A 21,234-nucleotide genomic window follows, 5' to 3' on the forward strand; every position below is an offset into this window, starting at 1 on the left:
TCGATGCGATCTAGTTTTGAGAAAGGCAACATTGTTTCTAACACTCCTAAACTGTATCAAACCGTAAAGTTTGACTATGGACAGTATCTCCAAGGGTTTAAGAGTCAGTGTATCAAATCCCTGTCGATTTAAACAGTCGTAAATAACAGGTATATCGTTATCGCAGGCTATATCCTGTTAATAAACTAAACTAAATAAGTCTACTGGAGCTAATCTGTTCATATTGTTTAGTGCGTCCTATTTTCAAGTTATGTAAGTTAAATGATATAATAAAAATGTTAAATAATGTTATAGTTATCTACAAGATACCAAAACAGGGTTATTTGTATAGCCAGTGCGATAGAAATAAAAATGACTTGGTATGGTACAGACTACCTGGTAGGTATGCTTACCGTGATATATTATAAGCGCTCGTTCTATGGTGATTCATATGTAAAAGTACCTGTCTTTATTTTCCACCACACACAAAAGTTCAACAGCAGAATATAATTATGATTCCTAAAATCGATCGAATTCCTTTATGGAACACTCATTAGCGCGAAAACTCCTTTTTGTTCCCTCACGGATTCCTGGCAACCCAACGAGACCACCTACTTACACCATAAATAAGCTGACTACAGCCAACGGCCAAAAAAGGAACTAACATGGCTGTATTGCAACTTAGCTTCGACAGTACCATGGCAGCGCCACCAGCACCGGCACATATAACTTTGTTCGATCGATTTCCTTTTCAGGCGTGATTTTTTTCTCTCCCCGGAACCAGGGAAGGCGAAGATCTCATATTCGCATTCCGCCAACTGTTATAATGACGTGTCACATTCCAGGTTATTTCTAAACTGGGCTAACATGCGCCATATCGCGCGGATTTTCGCGTGATAAATCTCGTGCATTTATTTAGTTCGCAGTAGGTAACGGTACTACCTACCTAATACTAGAAGGCATAGGTCCTGCCTTACTTTTTATGTAATCTTTAATTGTGGCCGCTCATGTCGTTTCACATAGGAGACTAACCGAATCCTACATTTTATTTGATAATCTCAAGTGCTTGATAATCGCGTTTATCGTCTAGGCGACACCATTGGGTGGCGTTGCATTAAGTGTTAGTACACTACGCTTTAGCGGGTGTTGTACACTTTTTTTCAATTTCTGTAAAAACTGTATCTACCTACCTATGAGTGTGCAAGCGAAAAATTTAATACCACGTGATTGATAGCTTTTGCTCAATATCTATACCGGGTGTGGCCTGTAACATGAGCAAAAAATTAAACTGTAGGTTGTACTCCTCATACTGACCAACATTTGTTCAGCGACTTTTAAAAATAACTTGTGGTTTGATTTTTATTACACTTTAATGTTTATTCTAAGACGCAGTGTATTGCGAATTTTGTTATGTTTAAGGCGTGACAAGCAACGTCAATCACACTAATATGGCGTGGCGATGGCGTCCATTGAAGATAATATTAATTTTGTATGAAAAATAGGGAGTCTAAATACTTCATAATTTTTAAAAGTTGTTGAACAAAAGTGTCACCGTTTGAGGAGTACAATCTATGTTTTAATTCAGACATAGATTGTACTCCTTGTTATTGTACTTTCAGTTTTCAAGGCTTAGAACTTTACCGTCCTAAAAATCACACCGCAGTAAAACTTGCTATAGGTATTTATCATTTCAGATCATCAATTAAAATAATGCAAAAATGCAAAATGCATCTTAATATCTTAGTGGAACATGAGGAAACAACTCAAAATTTGCATCTAATTACTTTGCCAGTCTTGTCACAGAAGAAATAATAGTACCTACTACCGTACAGAAAGGACACTTCCTACAAAACCGAAGTTTGACAGCGATTCAGGGATGAATCATGCTATTCCTTTCGAATGTATGGCACTATCCCTTTCGGCTATTTAGGGTTGTCAAAATTCAAGTCAATACCTTTTCTGTGGTCGTGCACGCAAAGGGACGTCAGGTTGGGCCAACCCTAATAATGGCTCGGAGCAATGCTGAACCGAACGGAGCCGAGTTTGCCCGAAGTCAGGAGTGTCTCCCCACTGGTCTTGCGGATAACATGCAAATTTCTCATCAGTTTTGACGAATAAAGAGTTTTTACGAGCTGGTGTATGGTGTCGGCAATGTCTATTGCATTTTCAATAACTATATCTGTGTTACTCATAATTCAGTCGTTATGCATAAGTGCGAATGAAAATGCAATTGAATCATCGCATCAAGTCGGTCTTGTTCGGTGTCAGCGCATCTGATTTATCTCCACATGTGCGCTTTCTTTGTGCGTCACTTGAATGAATTGGGATAAATGTACCAATATTATGACCAAAACCAAGAATTCTATTTTAGGATCTTTGTTTACTTTTTGAAAATTGTAATCCCTAAAATTGCCCTTGAGAACGTGTTTTGTGGAATCTTATAAGCTTAGCAAGGGGCCGAGGGTTTCAAACCATGAGAGGTAAATTAACTTTGCTGAAGAATTTAATACAGTAAAATCTCAACACCTCAAGGAAATACTATATTTACTCGTAAAATAATAATAAATTTTATGGGACAATTTTACTCGAATTAACCTAGGTCCGGGTCCTTCAGTAAGACGTTACTTATGTTGTGGGTATTATCATGCATGTACCTACTATACGAGGATTTATATTAAACAAACATACAGCACAGAAACATCCATAACTCGGGAACAAAATAAATATGTGGTAAACACACAAACAAACGCCGACGCCAATGTGTACCAAAATATGCGACATACTCGTATTATATTATGCGTCTGCATTTTGAAGCTCTGAATATAATTGACGGAAACGATTTCTGTATCTGGATCTGCAAGACGGATAATTCTATACCGGTGAAAAATTAATATTTTGATTTATGAACTATCATTAATTCTCACATTTATAGACGGGTCTAAAGCGAATTTTATTCAATTACCTTTATTTACCGACGTTTCGACACTGGTTTCACTGGTCGTGGTCGCGGCTGGCAGAAGTCCCAGCAAAATGTCAAAACAGAGATTTGTGCAACTACCCGACGAAAAGTGTATGGAAAAGTTTGGGGTAGACATCACATTTTCAAACCACCCACTACACATAATGTTAATTACTGTCAATAGTCCGACACGCAACACTTTTCTGTATCACTGGTTCCCAAGTTGGCGATAAGTTGAATCCATCCTCCCTATTAACATTTTTAATAGGGAGGATTCAATCTATTAAAATTTTGTTAATAAAATGTGAGTTAATATGTGTTCAAAACGCGAAAGTTTTAAATATTATATCATTAATGCGTAAATAAAAAAACATCATTTTACCAAGCCATAACGATTAAAAATGGTATTGTGTTGCATCATGTTTGAATTAATTAACTGTAAGTTGCAAGTTTCTAATGCATCCCATAATAAGTCAAAACAAAAACTTGCTGAGTAAACACCAAAATAGTCACGATGAGAAGTTTGCTTATTAGACGGACACAACACCAGATTAGGCAGAGCGTGTTAAAGAATGCTGACATGAAACGATTTATCGCGGATAACATCTTCTCACTAAGCCTGTTGGAAGAAGATGTTCCCTACTTAAACATGCCGGTTTAACTGAATCAATCAAAGTCACATACCATCCCAATGATCCTTACGCATATTTCTAGTTCTTAGAGCAATCCTAAGTGCCTTCCCTATCTCGATCGGTACTAAAGACTAGTCCTGCCAAAGAAAGCGAGTCACGAGCACGACCAACTAAGTTGCGAGGAATGCTGCCACATTTACATGCGCAAGTGTACTGATGCTCTTAGCAAAATTAGCTTAGCTGCCATCATCGCAGCCGTTATCAAAGCATTTGATGGTTTCTTACTAAGATATTAAGACGCATTTTGCATTTTTGCATAATTTTCAGTGCAGGTACAGGCATAAAGTAATTTCGTGATCGCCAGTTGAGATAAGGACATGAAATGATACCGCGGCGAGGAGGCCGAACACTTCGGCTCTGTTATGATTATCTTTTAAGCCGAAGTGCAACGTTTAATAATGTAAATATCAGACGATAGCGGCAATTTTTTTATTGCCTTTTTACAGTTAACATGCAAATGCAACGTCGGGATTATAAATGTAGCTACCTACTTATAAGAGCTGCATTTACTGAGGTAAATATAACTTACTGGCGTAAGACGGCAGTCCTACATAACAGTCTATACATATTATTAAATGATGAGAGAAGTAAAAGAACATACACTGAACGGTAGGTACCTAATACCTACATTTTGCAGTTCTTTGCATAGGTACTGTAGATTTCTTACTGTGAACTGTTTTAATAGAAATCAGATTGCGTTCTCAAACATGAAAACTAATCAAGTGCAACGTTTGAATCCTATTTTGGTAACGCCTTGCATCGTCGATATTTACGATACACAGTTGTATCCCATCAACAAGAGCAACATGCTGTCGTCCGACTGATCATCTTATACAAAACAAGTCGTATGATTCTTCCGGTTAACATTTGAACAAAATATTTAGTATTCGCATGCTGAAGCGAAACAAAATATTCTATAATTGACATCCCAGGTTAAGGTTTTTGACATTGGAAATGTCTTTTCGTTCGCTCCAGTATAGGGTCCGATTTCACGAAAAAGTGCGATCTCCTTATATCTCAGAAAGTTGTGAAGATATGATATTAAAAAAAGGCTCAAAAGACGCATAATCACGAGAGCTGTAAGGTGCAAAAATAATTATTCAAGAAAGTCAAAAACAAAAAAAGTTATGGTCGAAATAGTGAAAATAAAATTCAATATTTTCCGAATTTTTGATTTTGGTGCTCGATAATTTGGAAACAAAGAATGATATCAAAAATTTGAGAAAAACGGCTCTGGACAATTTAGTAAGCTAGAATTTGAGCCTAAAACAAAGACGATCGGGTTAAGGGTTTGCCCTGTAGCCTAACCTTAAAATAGTCAAAAAGTCAGAACGACATTTTTCACATGACATTTATGACTTCATGTTTCGCAGAGTTCGTTATCGGTGTTTGTTGTGAATTATCGGGATTATGACGGCAGAATAACACTTGCACTGCGTGGGTTATCAAAATCGCTGCAGATTTTTCTTGGTCTAACTCTATCTATCCTGTTTGAGACAGGCGTAGATAACGTGTTCACTATTCGACAATCTATGCATTCTTCTGGTGGTGGAAATAGAAATAGAGATAGAAATAGAAATAATTTTATTCATGAGCACAAACACAAAATAAAAACTTATACAGAGAAACATAAAAAAGAGAAAGTGCCATGAAATGGTCTCACCTCAGCATGTTGCTGGCGGCTGCTAGCAGATAGCTGATGCTGAACCCTGGCAGTATCTAGTGGAGCTCGGGTTTTATACAACATAAGCACACGCTGTTTTGGTCATCCGACTCGTCTCGATGAGCACTTAGGAGAGTAGTAGGTACCCAAGATAGAGCTGATGCTGAACCCTGGTTGTACCTAGCGGAACTCAGATTTGGTGCAACATAGGCACGCGCTGTTTTGGACATCCGATTCGTCATGATGATCACTCCGATAACGGCGATGTGGCTACCACTTCTCGAGTTGACTACGGATTTGCCGTGTAATAATTTTCTTGTACTTTGAACATTAATATATCCTGCTTATTAATCGATAAATGAAATATGTACCTATACTTATGCGCCACGGCGACAATTATTCAAACTTCGATACGCGTGTGGAAATTTTGCAATTTGTTTGTTCACATGCGTTATGTCCAGGATACTTATGTTAATCTAAGAATAAAATAATTATCATTCAACGTTGTAGTTTTATTTTGTAACTTTTCCAGACTTTCTCGTCACTCAGCGACAATATTTTTTCGAATTCCGTAGATTCATTTCCAATGTGCTCGATAGTCGTGTGAGGCACGAAATCTGTGAATTTTTTTAATAAGTCGGAACACAGTAATACCGGGTAAAAATCTCTGCAACTGACTGATATTCTAGGCGGAATAAGTATTTTAATTAATCTTTCAACCACGTTAATGACATTACGAAAATAAGAAATCAGCACCGCTTTGGTACCTATTCACAGTCAAATTAAGGTTTTTTACTGTTACTTTTTGTAGTTAAAGCTTACCTATACCACAACCGGAGATAATTTGCGATGTTTTGTACAAGATGGCATCATACTTTATTGTCTCGCTTGGCATCTGTTGCAACTATAAACACTGAGAAATATTTCCTGGATTCATATTGAATATACTGGGTGACGGGTGACAGTGAAAACGTATTTCACAAGGACATTTTCGTGAGCAAGCTTTATAAGCATTTAAACGTTTGACATACGAGTAGGTATACTTTTAAATGCATTGCGGGTGGTCGCAATCGCAATGCAGAGCTTTAATTTTATTTCCTCCGCCGTCGAGTATTTAGAAATAACCAGATGAGATTCTGACCTACATGTCGAGTGCAGTTTCTCTAAAATGCACTCGTCTCATAATTAATGTTACTAATGAAAACATTTAACGGGGTCAAGTAGATGTATCTTAGACGACACGGAAATGAAGATCATGTACATAATATACTTTCATCTGAGTCGAATGTGAATTAAGCATTTAGTAAAAAAAAATTAGGTATATTTGCGGACAACTTACATAAACTATATTGACTTAGTTCAAAAACTAGCTACCTTTATGCTATGGAGCACACTTTACAGGCTTACAATCTAGCCTCAGTCAGGAACAAATAAAACTTGTGCGTCTAGCCAAGATGACGATAGATGATAGAAAACTCCAATAGAAATTGAAATAACTAGTAGGTCGCCCCGAACGGAGAACCCGCAGTTAACCAAAAATTATTATAGAGCGATTGACTTTGTTGCACCTACTTACTTAGGTACTCGTATAGTGCGACGTAAAATAGTAGAAAATAAATGAGGGCACCGCTTTCTACGTAACTGTCACATTTTTGACATAAAATACTTACACATGGCAACAATTTAGTATGGACATTTTTGAGTTGCATTTTATTTAATTTCTACTATAGTCGCACCAATAAAAGTCTGCAGCGGATTTGATAGCCCACGCAGTGTAAGTGTTATTTATATATACGTCATAATTTCATAGAAGTTTGACGTTTAAAATGACACTTGCCCTGCGTGGGCTATCAAAATCGCTGCAGACTTTTTACGGTCTAACTATATTTTATGTCGCTCTATAGGCGGCAATGGATCAAAAATCGCCTGGATTTATTGCAAGGTCTGTGGAGCCTTTGACTGATAGATTTGAGCAAAGAGTAGTATGTATAATATATAGGACAAAGAGAGCCCTCGCGTGGAACATTTTTGCATCCATTTTGAAGTGCCATCTGTAATTCTTAACCAGAAATATCAACCTCAATATCAGGGGGGGAGGGGCATAAATAGCGTCTAAGTATGTTGCGAACGTAAAAAACTTTGACTTTGAAGAAAGGCTTCAGGATATTTATTAATACACGGAAACAGATTAGGTACTTTTAACTTGACTGTTGATGTAAATAAATTACCTATCATATACTGCTGGAAAAACATACAATATACCACGAAACACAATTACACGCAGCAGGTTGTGAATCTACCCGCCATAATTTTTCTAAATTTTTTGGTAATAAAGTGCTCAGCAACTGTGATGGCGTATGAAAACTTTGTAAAACTGAAAGTATTCTTATATTTATCTGAATTATGTCATAGTACAGACAATAAATGGGGTGTTATAATATTTTGAGTTTTATTTGACAAAGTTGTTTTTTTGTGACAATCGCCTCCATGGCAACGATGGCCATAAATAATCTGTTCTAACAGATGTTTTTTTGTATGATCCATGCCCTGGATACAAGACTTTTAACTACTTTTAAGACGTTCTGACGAAATAAAGTGAAGCCATATTAAGCAAAAAAAGTTTAGCGTTAAGTAATATAGATGTCGCTATTTTTCGAATAAAGTGCTTTATACACGACTATCCCTCCCCTGGATTTAAGTCATCATAGAAATCATAGAGATTAAAATAAACTGTATCTGTGCTAAGCCGAAATATTTCTTGTCACATACCTATATTATGTTTATATTATTTTATTTTTATCTTGCTAATTATTTCAAAATTGTAAATTTAAAAACGATATTATAAAAGTGCAAACCGAGCACTTTCATTTGATACCAAATTCGACCATGATTTTGCAAATAAAATGACCAGAATAGCAAGACCTCTCACAAACAGCTTTTTTCCCTTCTAAGCTCTTCTACCTCAATAATCCCTTGATCGAGCCTGCTCACAATTTAATGACTAAAATATAATGCCCTCAACTACACGTTTACCCAATTTCATTTAAATTAGAACAAATTTATTTAAGTCCTTGAGTATCAAACTATCTTCTGACAGTTCAGCTTAAAAACATCGAAATGCCGGGACGTGCCGCTAGCCAGCCGCGTGATCCAAGTCGAATATAAGAACTTCGCTTCGCTTCGCTCGCTCGTTCGATAATGGAAATAGTCACATGACTTGTAGGACCTTTCATCCCGTTAATTTTTTACTTTTCGTTAGGCATTTGTCGATGTACGATTGTCATCTTGGCTAGGCCCCCTGATCGTTCTAATAACACAAGCACCTACACACCATATACATAACACACCATATATATAAAATAAATCTCTCTTATCAGAATAAGAATTGCTAGCTGTTGTCAAACATGTTACCTACTTATACGAATCTTAAAGGAAAAGGTGCACAAATGCATCATGCAAAAGACATTTCAAGGTTCAACGGCCTAAGATTTAGCCGCTAAAAATAAAACAGATTTCCAAGCCGTACGGAATCAGATCTGCGTGTGTGTCGGAAGGATAAAAAACTGTAAGTACCTATTGCTTTCATCGAAATATTTGGACCATCGAACTAAATAATTTATTTAAGTATGTCTATACGAAGATGGTTAAAAATGCAACGTTACTGTGGAAATAAGTGTGTGAGTCAGACGATGGGAATTGAGTTAGGTATATAGTACCTGCCTACATGTTACGAATTAGAAGAATATCGTTTTCGCATCATTCGTATTACTTAATGTTTGTTTTGATCTCTATACGAGAACATCATTGCACTTTCACAATGTTTTGTGTGTATTGATCATACTTAATGATCATACGTTTTCTATACATTCTTAAGATCTTTTAAATTTCTGGTACCGTCTGTCCATTCATTAATCCAACATAACATATCGATGTCCGGTATAGTTATGATTCCGAATGTAATTTCGGGATCTCAAATTTTGACATGTAACAATGTGCCTTATTTTGAAAACGTAAAGTTGAATTCACATTGTATCTTCGGGAATGATAATTCGAGAATAGTACAATTTTGTGGTATTATAAAAGGAAATCGGGATTGGTGTCTTCCTGTCCTTTGATCTCGTTCAACTTGCTACTGAACCATAAAATTCCGTTAAGATATAATTGAGTTAGTTTAAGATCAAGCAGAGTCTTTCAAAAGTTTTTAGCTGTCTTGACTATAGTGACACTAATATGAATGGCGTCATTGCGTTTTACTATAGGTACTATTGGCTCCATATACAGGGCGTCACAAAGAAAATAAGTTTGGCAACTGTACCTACTATTATTTATAAATCATAAATAATTAAACTTTTTAAACTAGGTTAATCTAATGTTAAGTAAGCATTAACAATGTAAGTACTTTAATGAACCTTAATATAATTTTGATAATACGCTTGCAACTGGAAATCCATAATTATCTGCCCTGCTAATTTTTTTCTGCTTCCAATGACGTAATAATTTTTACGATTAAATGACGTATTTTCTGATAACTATCGCCTTGTTTTCCGGGTACCACGACCTTGGCTACGCTAAGATTTGTCAAATTATCTGTTAGTTTTTCAGCGACCCTCGACACTTCCTAAATGGACCGGTCTGCGGTCATTCGAAAAAATATCATCACGAGTAAATGGCGGAACGTAATGACAATGAAGTCATTAGTGGTTAAAACAATGTCATGTAATGTTTGCCTTTACGATTAGGTTTTGACATAATTATGTTACCGGCCGTTTATGGTCGATGACCGAATTGGAGGCTAAGGTCGTTAAAATCAAGAGCAAAACTATTCACCGCCGTTTTGAACAGGAGCACTATATTTACAGACATCTTCTTATTTAAAGAGTTCGACATTTATTTTGTTTGCCACTCATCCAAACATAGATAACTAAAACTAGAACCCAAATTGCGTAGGTACCCAACTAGCAAATCTATGTGCTATAAAAGTTGAGAGCACGTTTTTATTTTCGCTTTTTGGTGCTATAAACGGTGTAAAAACAGTCGAGTAAAAGTCCTGTAAGCGTTTACTCAACGCGAAAAGGCGCACTTATACAGACGGCATAAGAAGCAAATCGATGCTGTAAGAGTTGAGTAAAAGTGGATAAAAGCACTTCTAGTGTTTTAATAGCAACGATAGTGCTTTTACTCGACTATTTGTTCTATAAACATTAGCAATTTACTATTACTCAGTAAAAGTGTTCTATAAAAGCAGCCGCACTGCTTTTTCTCAGCAAAAATGTTTCGTAAAGGTAGCCGGATTGCTTTTACTCGGCATTTTAAATGTGTAAGAGTGCAGTAAATGCTTTTATTCAACTAATATGTGCTAAAAACGATCTCAGGTAAGCGATTATATTTCAATTATTTGATTAAGTTTGAGGCCTAATCGTCTTCACGTGTCTAATAAAACAAAAAGGTACTTAAGTATTTTTTACTGCTGTCATCCATGACATTTATTTTTACCGTCATTGTGTACATAAGTTTTTACTGTCTGTAAGTACACGTAATACAGTAAAACCCAGCGCGAAAAATACTTTATTGATAAAACCAAAGGCACTGGTTCATATATATTCATGGGCCGCCTATTGTCTTAAATTTCAATAAAAGAATATTAATAAAAATAAGTAAAAATTTGCTTACACGATCTAGTTTCTGTTATATCTCATTAATTCGACTATAAGTCGAGTAACTGCGTTTACTGCTACACTTATAGCACATGATGTCGCCATGTTTATGGATTTATAGTCCGATGGCCGACTGCATGAAACCCTACCTGATAAAAAAATTGACTTTTAGCAGCTTCAACTGCTCTTGGTCGGCCGTGGCTTAACTTGGCAAATTTTGCGCAAATGGCAAAAAAGTGGTACAAATATTCATCAAAAAAACAAAAGTGGTCAGCTACATCCTGTGTTGGCAGGTTCCTGTGTCCGACCTAATTTGTGGTACCAAGTGAGCTACAATTTACCTCATCGAAAAATAGAATGTCACTTGTATGGTAGGATAGCTGCCATTGACTTTTTTTTTAACGGACTGAAAACGCTGTCAGGCTAAGGTGAGGCCGACCAAGACATATGTCAACAAATTTAATGTAGGTATTACAATCAGTTGTTTTGATTCTATTTTTCGATGAGGTAAATTGTAGCTGTCACGTGGTACCACAAATTCGGTCGGACACAAGAACCTGCCAACACAGGATGTAGCTGACCAGTTTTGTTTTGCTGTCCTCAAAGGCAGCTATTCTACCATGCAAGTTTCATTCTATTATACGATGGGGTTTTTTTTATGAATTTTTGTGCCACTATTTTGCCATTAGCGCAAAATTTTCCAAATTAAGCCGCGGCCGACCAAGAACAGTTGATGCTACTAAAAGTCAGCTACCCCTACAGAGTAGGATTATTCTATTTTTTTGTCAGGTAGGGTTTCATGCAGTTGGCCACCGGACTATACCTTCCTAGTCGTTAAGTCATGTCTAGGAGACTAGAGGATAGATTTTAAATTATAAATTTTATTAGAAAAATCCTTCTCCCAATATTATTATTATTTCAGAGTCCGAGTCCCGCCCAGTTACCTAATCTTAACAATTAGCAGCACAAAGTTGGCTGTAAACCAAGGGCTAAAACAGTAGTATATTAAGTGGTGAAGAAAGATTCACAGCACAGTGCAAAGGTTACGCAAAGCGTTTCACACTTCAACTCGAAGGACTGTTGAGAAACAGGGGTGTCGTCAATTGTTGTCGTTACTAAAGATTTTTTAAAGCACTTTAAGAAGAAAACATGGCTTTAAAAAATAACAGAATTTATGGCTTGAAAAATAGCTTCGCGATCCCATTTTTTTGTTGGAAAACCCGTCCTTCGCTAGTTGGAACCTGTATTATTATTTTTATATCACTTAGGTTTTACGGAAATCCCATCCCACATCCCATATACTCGTATTCATGAGTGTAAAAAAGAAATCTAATACCATAAAACTAAAAGTTTAGATATCTAATCGATTTTTCACACAGTTTGTGCGGAAAGAGAAGAGTCGTGGAAAGTATGGGGGCCAATACAATTCCACGACTCTTCTCTTTTCGAACCTAGACTCTATAACCTATCGATCTAATAAGAAATGTGCCAAAATGTGTGAAACTAATAAATAAAATAAAAAATTGCACAGACGGGCGCGAATTATACATATATCTACTTTGCTCTAGAAGAGGAAAGTTGATGGCTGGAAAGCAAACTAACAACTAGATATTTTACAATTTACGTTGATGACTTTGGACTTTTATGAATAATGTAGGTCATTTTTGAACCACAACTGCAATAATATATTTTATATTTAAGTTAATACAGTCTATATTTATATTTTTAGTAACTGTACGTCTTAAGATTCATCGATTCTATTATGGACCACATGGGAAAAAACAATAAACAGTAGGTACACTTTTTTTTTTTTTTTTTTTACTATTATTATAGTTGTAGGTCCTCGCTTTCAATACGGGCGGCCTATAACTATTATTACTTCGTTTCATTAGTTTTATATTATAGTATATAGCATGTTTATGTGTTATTAAATTTTTTAAGTGTGTTTATTATTTTACTTATGAATTTTTCGAACGATGTTTTTGTTATTTCTTTTTCTATTATTTTAGATATATCATATGGGTCTATTTGATGTAGTTCACAGAGAAACTCGTGGTCACAGCGGAAGTATGAACATTTGGGACAGTGTTTGAGGAGATGGTCGATAGTTTGTGGAGTTGTGTCATCGCATGGGCAGGTATCAGTGTCGGTGATGTGGAAGCGTGCTAGATAGGCTTTGTGATATCCATGACCGGTAAGTATTTGAGTGAGTTCGAAGGTGAGTGACATATGCTTGCGAAGTGTTGTTACATGTGTAAGTGTAGGCAGATGTTGCTTTGTGTGGGTTCCTGTTGTACTGTTTGTGTACATTTGTTCATGTTTTCCTACTATTGTTTTATGTAGGTTCTTTTTATGAAAGGATAGGGGAAATCTGCAGAAATCAGGACTTCTGTGTAATGATGCCGCGTGTTTGGCGGCTGTGTCTGCTGCCTCATTGCCGTGAAGGCCGGCGTGGGCTTTAATCCAACAAAAATGGATTTCTCCTGCTTGTTGGATTTGGCGGATTAATTTATGGATACTGTTTATTGTTCTGTTTGTGCTGCTGCGATTTGCAACTTCTTGCAGCGCAGACTTCGAGTCCGAGAAAATTGTGATTTTTTCAAGGCCCAGTATGATGCATTCATGACACGCTCCTTCTATAGCCACACATTCAGCCTGAAAAACTGTACAGCTCTTATGTAGCTTAATTTTTTTAGTTCTGTCACTTCCATCAGGGTAGTGTATAACGAATGCCGCTCCTACTCCTGCATCGTGCTTTGCTTCCATCAGTGTAGATTCTGTGCATATCTGACGTATAATAAGGTTCTAAGTCGTTTTCAGTAAGTATGTCGGTTATATTTATAGTAATTCTGTCTGCGGGGTGTAATAAGCCAGTCACTGGTACTCTTTTGTCATATGTTATGTCGTCTGGTAGGTATTCTGTCAGTCTGGTTCGTTTAACAGTTTCGATGGAAGCAATTTCTTGCACTTTCAGCGGAAGGGGCGTGAGTCCAGCTAGTGCTATCGACGTATAATAAGGTTCTAAGTCGTTTTCAGTAAGTATGTCGGTTATATTTATAGTAATTCTGTCTGCGGGGTGTAATAAGCCAGTCACTGGTACTCTTTTGTCATATGTTATGTCGTCTGGTAGGTATTCTGTCAGTCTGGTTCGTTTAACAGTTTCGATGGAAGCAATTTCTTGCACTTTCAGCGGAAGGGGCGTGAGTCCAGCTAGTGCTATCGATTGTATGGTTGGGAGAGTTCGAAAGCCATGTATAATTTTGATAGCGAACCCGCGTTGCAGGCTTAGAAGTGCTTTTTTCACTTTTTTATATTTAATAGCGTGATGCCATACCTCAGCCGCGTATGTTATTGTGGGTTCAATGACTTGTCGGTAGATTGTGCTAACATTTTCAGAATGGACCCCCCATGTAGGTCTTACATACATACACATTTTTTTGTAAATATTTTGTGCCTTATTAATTATGTATTAGTAGGTACACTTATACATAGGAACGGACTTTCAGTTTGTTATACTTTGGGGAAAGTGGGTGAAGACGGGATGAGGGATAGCAATAGCATGAGGGAACCAAGTGTTCCATAGAAGAACGGGACCACCGACCGCCTTAATAGGCAGGGTCACTACCCAATAGGTCAGACAGGGCATCTAAGTAAAAATGTAAATAAATTGTTTTTTTTTCTGATTCAATCATAGTATTTCTTTAAACATTATTTGGTGTGACTTACAACGGGGAAACCGGGCGCGTGGTAACTGCAATACAAAATTAGGGGACAAAAAACTAGTAGCGGGCCGTAATTTCAGGTTTTAGGTTAGGTTTCGTTCATGTCGTCTCGGATATGGTTGAATATGGTATCGATGCATTCAGTGTAATGCCCTGAACACAAATATATGAGATGACAAGCGCGAAAGTGGTGGGGGTAGTTGCTGTGGCGTCATAAAGTCTGCAGTACAAACTTTTTTTTTAGTTTCTTTTAAACATACCATGTGGGGTACCAAATGAAAGGGCTTTGTGAGTAGATCACAAATATATAACATACTGTAACATTTTCAATACTTGGTCTAACAAATTATTAGAAAACGTTCAAAAATTTCACAATCCACTGTTGACTTTCAAGTGCTCTAAATTGAAAATGGCTGAATGGATAAGTGTAAAATACATACCAAATGACTGTGAATATTCTCTATATAATGTTAAAAAATAATTAACCGGATATATTAAAAAAATAAGAAAAGTACATCAAGTAGAAAAAGTATAGTTATCTGTTACATTAAACTGCAACTATTATTAAAACAAACAAAAAACCCGACTGTTTACATATATTTTTGAAATAGTCTTTTCTCTAGCTTTCATTTGGTACCCATATTGCTATAGTAAGAAAAAAAAACACAATACCCCCCCTCCATTTTTTTATTTAGCCGGCGCCATTTTTGACATATGAGGTGTGGTTGAATTCGTCAGAATTGTGGTAGTGACATAGGCTACATACATTTTGAGAATGGCGCCCGCTAATATAAAAATGGAGGGGGGGGGGGATTGTTTTTTTTCCTTACTATAGCAATATGAGTACCAAATGAAAGCTAGTAAAAATACCATTTCAAAAATATATGTCAAACTGTCGGGTCTTTTGTTTGTTTTAATAATAATTGCAGTTTAATGTAACAGAAAATTATACTTTTTTCAACTTGATGTACTTTTCTTATTTTTTGATATATCTGGTAAATTATTTTTTAACATTATATAGAAGATATTCACAGTCACTTGGTATGTATTTTGGACGGATCCATTCAGCCATTTACAATTTAGAGCAGTTAGAAGTCAACTGTGGATTGTGAAATTTTTGAACGTTTTCTAATAATTAGTTAAACCAAGTATTGTTAATATTATAGTATGTTATATATTTGTAGCCACAAAGCCCTTTCATTGGGTACCCCACATGGTATGTTTAAAAGAAAATAAAAAAAAGTCTGTACTGCTGACTTTATGACGTCACAGCAACTACCCCCACCACTTTCGCGCTTGTCATCTCATATATTTGTATTCAGGGCATTACACTGAATGCGTCGATACCATATTCATCCATATCCGAGACGACATGAGCGAAAATCGATTTCTAGAAGACTTTTCTTTCGTTGGCCGGGCCACTATAGAAGAAAAATGAGATTCACAAGAAAAGCTACGACAGGTGTAGTTTCAATAACGATCACCTGATACTCACTTTATTTACGAATATTATGTATGAGCAATATTTCGGTGTCCCCTGCATGTCAGATTATAATCTATTTGATTTTATTGATGTAGTAACCTACTCAATTTAATCTATTAACCCAGTGATTGCATTGAAGAATCTATTCAATTTAAGCCAACTTAGTCATGTTGTAACGTCGATGAATGAATTTGATGGGGTTTCTTAATGTGAAAAAAAAACTTACGAGCAAAAACTGATGCTTACGAATTTAATTAACCGAATTGAGAAATTATGGGCTAAAGATGGAGAACAAAATTAAAATGATCATAGAAATATTGTCAAGCTAAAAGCACCTTAACTAGTCAGAAGTTTTCGTTCTGTACAACTTGGTACTTTTTAGCATTTTGTGATTATGTTTACCTATCCTTTAACTATAAGTGCCGGAAAGGATTTGATACTTCGAGATATATGCATTATAGACCAGGGGCGTATTTTATAAAGCTACATGCCACAATACTTATTACAAATCTATACTGTCCAAAACGCCCCTCAGCATTGATAAAGCGATACTATGGGGTCTAGATATTCACGTACCTAAGACGCAATCAATAGAGACGCTCTTAGTGATAACGTTCATTCCCATAAGTAAAATTATGACACAATCGGCAAGGTTAGGCCAAAGATGCTGTAAGGGCAATTTCACAGTCGAACGCGCGCCTAACGCGGTAAACAAGCGCTCAGGCTAGCCAGTTAACGACCGTCATCTTTCGGACCATTAGGAACCGTTTGGAACGATTATTGTTCAAACACGCTGAAGGTTGTACCAAATGTAGGTATGTAAGTACGTATTCCCAAGATGAATGTGTTGTATGTGTTGGCAGTGAGGAAAAATTAGAAACTATAAGATAGCTAAAATATTGTAAATGTGCCGTCTCCCGCTCTGGGCCACTGTCTCCGTAAACGAAATAGGTACTGTTGTTTCGTAAAAACCTGGTTCCACAGGTAATCATGACTTTCGGTTTTCTTTACAGTTTTGAATACTCGATACAAATAATATTGTCTAAAATCGATTTTGTAATTAATTACAATAAATAGTGGTAAAGTTTTATAGTTTCTGATTACCTTTCACGATCCCATTTGGATCGCTTATCCAGTACCTACCTATACCTAGTCATTTTGTGGTTGTAACTCTATTAATATCTTCGTAACTTTGACATTTTAGTGGAACAAGTTTCCCAGAGATCAAAATGTCCCCAACCTCCCCTAACATTTGATTTGCAAGTCTGGAAGCTCTATTGGCGTTCATAGCAACGCCGTGACTTGAAGCCTGCAAAAACTAGCAGCTAACATCGATTATCCAGATCTAGGCTAATAGTATTCAAGTTTTGGCGCTAACCCCACGACCCCAGACTTAACGTTTCCGGGTAGACCTAGTTTCCATATGGTGTTTTATTGAACGAATAAAAATTTACATACGTACGACGGCGCTTAGCTGCGTCCTGCGTCCTGCACGGCTACCATCAGTTTAGCATTGACATAAACGCTATCGTGAACGTAATTTACTTTCGATAGGTAATTTACCGTTTACTCGTACTAATTAAATAATAATTCTTGCTCTTTTTTTTAGTATAGTTAGAAAGGGACAGTATCGTTTGGAGTGGAGTGAAGTTAGGCACATAAGACCGTAAACAAACGTAAAACGTGACAATACGGCACGTTTATTCACTGAAAGTAAGTGAAAAATACTCTGCCAACTGATGGTAGAGGCACTGGTCAAAATATTATTTAGTTAGTACCTATTTATGATTTAGATATCAAAACTTTGTAACCCTTTTGTTATAAGTCAAATTACGCAAATCATAATGTTAACCACATAATTAATGACTTTAAGAATTTTATGATACATTATATTATAACATTTATTACTGTAGAATAAAACATGTGAATTCAACTAATTTTGCAGACACATTAAAAAATACACCGGTTTGAAGCATGACACGCAGCGTAAACAGGTTGGAATAAAAATAATATATTTTGCTACCATGATTACCAGGTACTCTCAAAGTTGTCTTTCAAATAAACTTGTCAAAAGCATTTAAAGCGGCATAATTCTGTAGCAAAATCCTGTCTCGACGTCTCGTCTCCACTCTAAACATGTTACAGACGTTTAATTGCAGAACTTCCACTCGTACTCGTTCTAAATTATTCGCTCTTATTTGTTATAAGTAGCATGCCGTGTCAGAGAAAATAAGACATAAATATTGAATTTGAAATAATATTAACAAATAATGGTACAGAAATGATCATATACATGGTATATCATCTTTGTGTTGGGCACCCTCCCGAGGGCACCAAATTTTGATAGGTATTTTTAATTTCTAGATTTAGTTATTTTAATTGTAGTTAGATTTAGTTTTATATTCCTGTTTATGTCCTTTAATAATTTTTATTAATAAATGATTCTCTATAATCTAATGGTACACTTAGAGCTACTGCAGTTAGTTTTATAAAGAAGCTGTGTTAATCGCCGTAGTTCACCGCAAAATATGTAGAGCATTTTGCTGTGATAAGTTGATAACCTGTCTGTCTAGCTAGCACAATCGTTTTTATGTTTGTCATAAAAGCAGTCGTTCATTTCCTAACTACCAAGTATATTGCGACGATGACGAATTCTTTATTTTATATCCGACATAAGTAACGCTAGCAGCTAGTCAGAGGGGGATCCATTAGTTTTTAAAATACATAGGTAGCTGAGTAAGCGCCACTTGCACTAACCCGGGGTTAACCGGTTAAACCGTTAACCCAGTGTCAGATTGTACTGGTAACCATCCATGGTAACTCCAGGTTTAACCGGTTAACCCCGGGTTAGTGAATGGTGCAAGTGGCCCTAAGATGTGTTAATTTTTATTGACAACAATGTTGATTTCTGTCGTACCTACCTGGTTTTCTGTGACATAGGTAAAACATCTTACAAAGTAGGAAGAATGCGGTCTACCACATTCAATAAAGACGTTTTGTGGACTATAAAAGTGTATAATAGCCAAGTCTCCAAGAAAAACCGCAGGGTGAGATCGCGGTGGTTAAAAGTAAATGTTGGCTTTTGAGCGTCGAGGAAAGTTTTAAAAGGGACAACGTTGCATAAAATATTGGTCAAGGGATAGATTGTTATTGGGGATTGCGGGGATTGCATAGATACAATACGCGTCAAATACATACTTACAGGATGTAACAAAAAAAGGTATAGATATTCGGTATCGTGTTCTGATTAAAAGGTAGGTAAATGAAAAATGTCTTGTTACGAAAATTTTTTGGCCTTTGTACCTTTGGAGGGTTGGCTGACTTGGACGACCTGTCCCATAGATTTTTTGTTTTACATCAAAAACCTTTTTTTCTACTTTTTTGTTAATGTAATTATCTCATCACCTGGTGGTCTTACCGGAAGATCAGCGTTAGAAGTTGCCAACATCATACTAAGATGAGACTATTTCGTGGCACTTTCGCCTTTCTATATTTTTCTGTTTTTTATAATTTTCTCTTCTGTGTTTGTGCTAAGTGCGATTAAATTATTTCTATTTTCTTTACGTTATGTCATCTCATTAGATAGCTAAACTACAGTCTAAAGAAGCTTCAAAGTACATTAACTACTGTGTGTCGGAGATAGTGTATTTTCTCTTAAAGGAAAGTACATTGTAGGCAGGAAAGAACTCGGATGGCACTTTCTTGCGCTGACAAGTTTAATTTGACAGTAATGACCGACCATTAGCATGCGGTCAGCTGTCCCTGTACGAGTATTCCTACCGCACTTTAAAAGAACCAGTCTAAGTATGAACTTTAAATTTATAACAATTGCATGTAATACGAGGCCAAATTATTATTGGTTCGTGCGAGTCCATGCGCTTGGTTTGCGATGAGAGCAGTTATGTTCTCACGTGAATGAGAATTGATTATAGGTTCAGTGTTTGATTTTCAGTGGTAATGAGAATTTATTATTAGAAGTGATCACTAGCTTGTAATAAGTGCTAATGTAGAACTATTCTCATTATACAATACAAGATAAATACCTACTGCACTGCAATTAACGTTGATAAAATTAGTAGCAAGTTAAATTTTAAAACTTTATACCTAGTACCTAAACTTAATTATTGACGATAAAATTATCACTAGAAGAACTTGGATAAAATGTGTTAACATAGGTAAATACAAAATAATGTAGGTACAGTGTGCTACCAAGTGTATAAGTATATACCCACTTTATGAATGGAATTTATTATGTACTTTTGCAACTGCAAAAGGTGTGTGTCCCTACGCTACGTTCAAATTCCAGATGGGCGGTTTGTGTGATCAGCACCTATCTTTGTTTTGGACATTTCTTTGTTTTTAAGTGTTTAACTGTTTATCTCTCTGATTGATTTATCTGTTTACCTCTGTCACAATTCTTATAGTGACATAAGGTCGTAACTACATCGAAATTAAAAACTTCTACTCCTCAGTTAATAAATCTACATAAATATCAATGAAGTGAGAAACTCTAAGACGTTATGTTTTTAAGAATTTACGTATAAGAACACACAACATACTTAGGTATCATAGCAGATCGCCATACGTTAACTAAGCTGCTATTCCCTAAGCTCACCGAACAAATTGCTGAAAGCGAGCTAGAAAAAAGCTTGAGATCCGTTAACACCATACGTAGGTAATCAGAAATGAAATAGAACTGGTTCGTCTTAAAGTCGTTAAGAGGCAGGAATATTAGTAGCTACTGTATTAAATAAATCACAACGTCACCCGATTAGGCGAACCTAGTGTCGTTTCATCCGTTTTTACAACATTTATTCAGCTGTCCAAAGAAAGAAGGTTGTAACTATGTTTGAGCTTCATACATTCTATTGCATTTCTCCTTTATAAGTAAGCACTGCACTTAGCGCGTCAGTGCAAGATTGATTTTCGTATCCGGTCTTTTCACTAGATCCTCTTAAGTTTACACGCCCTTAAGTCAAAGGCATAAGCTTGTGATTAGTGTAGTTTTTCTATCAGATCCAGAACGAGAGAAATGGTAGCTTTGAATAATGTGTATTGGTATCAGATCAGACGGATCGATAG

General features: G+C 36.2%; 2 protein-coding genes across 2 annotated transcripts in view; both read right to left on the minus strand.

The window, feature by feature from the left end:
* The window catches only part of LOC134793521 (pre-rRNA-processing protein TSR1 homolog), a 561,986-nt gene that overhangs the window by 252,569 nt on the left and 288,183 nt on the right, over window positions 1-21,234 (minus strand). The window lies entirely within an intron of this gene.
* The window catches only part of LOC134793519 (probable serine/threonine-protein kinase DDB_G0267686), a 185,727-nt gene that overhangs the window by 6,466 nt on the left and 158,027 nt on the right, over window positions 1-21,234 (minus strand). The gene's annotated exons all lie outside the window — the stretch shown is intronic.

This window comes from Cydia splendana, chromosome 9, assembly GCF_910591565.1.
Source record: "Cydia splendana chromosome 9, ilCydSple1.2, whole genome shotgun sequence".
Classification (NCBI taxonomy): Eukaryota; Metazoa; Arthropoda; class Insecta; order Lepidoptera; family Tortricidae; genus Cydia; species Cydia splendana.